Source organism: Apteryx rowi, unplaced genomic scaffold, assembly GCF_003343035.1.
Source record: "Apteryx rowi isolate R43461 unplaced genomic scaffold, aptRow1 scaffold_7, whole genome shotgun sequence".
NCBI lineage: Eukaryota > Metazoa > Chordata > Aves > Apterygiformes > Apterygidae > Apteryx > Apteryx rowi.
The window spans coordinates 6,341,554-6,342,923 of NW_020450982.1; positions in this window are offsets into that span (position 1 = coordinate 6,341,554).

The window sequence follows — 1,370 nt, forward strand, 5'->3', positions numbered from 1 at the left end:
CCGGCCTGCGCCAGGCCTCGGCGCCGCCGCAGGGAGAGCGGCCCCGGCCCCACCGGCCCCGCCAGTCCCGCAGGGATCCCCGGCCCCCACCGGCCCCACGGGCACCTGGGTGCCCCCAGACATCCCCAGCCCCACGGGCACCCCTGGCCCCACAAGCACCCTGGGACCCACAGGTACCCCGGGCCACCTAAGGTCCCCCAGGCACCCTATAGCGCCACAGGCACCTGGGCCCCCCAAGCCCCCTCAGACACCCCCAGGCCCACAGGTACCCCAAGGCCCCCCAAGTCTCCTCAGACACCCCCAGCCCCACAGGTACCCCAAGGCCCCCCAAGTCTCCTCAGACACCCCCAGCCCCACAGGCACCCCAGCCCCACAGGCACTCTGACCTCCACAGGTACCCCAAGGCCCCCCCAAGTCTCCTCAGACACCTGAACCCCACAGGCACCTGAGCTCCCTGTGCCTGCACATGGCCAGGAGCTGGGCCAAGCCCCCACAGGCTGCTCAGCCCCAGGAACTTGCCCCACAGCCCCCTGCTCCACCAACTCCGTCACCCCCAGGAGCTGAATTCGCCCTGGCCCCCCGTGCCTCGGCACCCCACACCACAGGGCTCGGCTCAGCGGATCCACAGCTGGCCGGGGACCTGCTGAGTGCTGCGGGCACGGCCTCAGGCATTGCACAGAGGCCTCCCTGCTTGCTGGACACCAAGTTCGGGTGATCCTGGTGCCACAATACTGTATCTCCTTGTTCCCCCATTTCGGTAATTCCCTGCATTCATCTGCATTTTTGGCAGTGGTTGAGGCACTCATTTCACAGACCCACCCAGGACGACTCTTGCAGCCCTGAGTTGCGTTGCTGGCTCAGAGCCCATCACAATGTATTTGCAGTTGCTTCCCCCCATCCCCCCTCCATGTTTCTTGGTGTTTCCTAGCAATGAATTTCACTTTCCCTATCAAAATACCATCACAGAAAGATCTTGGTATAGTCCCAACAAGAGTTCAGCCCACCACAAGTAAATCTGTGCCATCAGCAGCCTTTCCCTTTTTTCCTGCTACCCCACATTTATGAACACCTCAAGTAGCCCCTATCCTTGAAGACCTCTGTTTTGACCAGCTCTGTGGTACCTTTCACCTGACTGTTCACCCAAGCAAGGGCTCTCCACCTTGCCCCTTGGCAGTTCCTTTAAGAAGAAAACCTCTCACGTGCTATAGCAGAGGTCAGAGCGGCACCCACGTCACTCCTGCCCTGAGCCCAACCCCGTGGCGCCCCAGGGAGCCTGTTCCATGCCTGTAAACCACAAGCCCCTCTCTAGCTAAAGCAGCCCAGCTTCTGCCTCCAGCTCTTGGTTTTGCTCTTTGGTAGCTGGTGTTTTG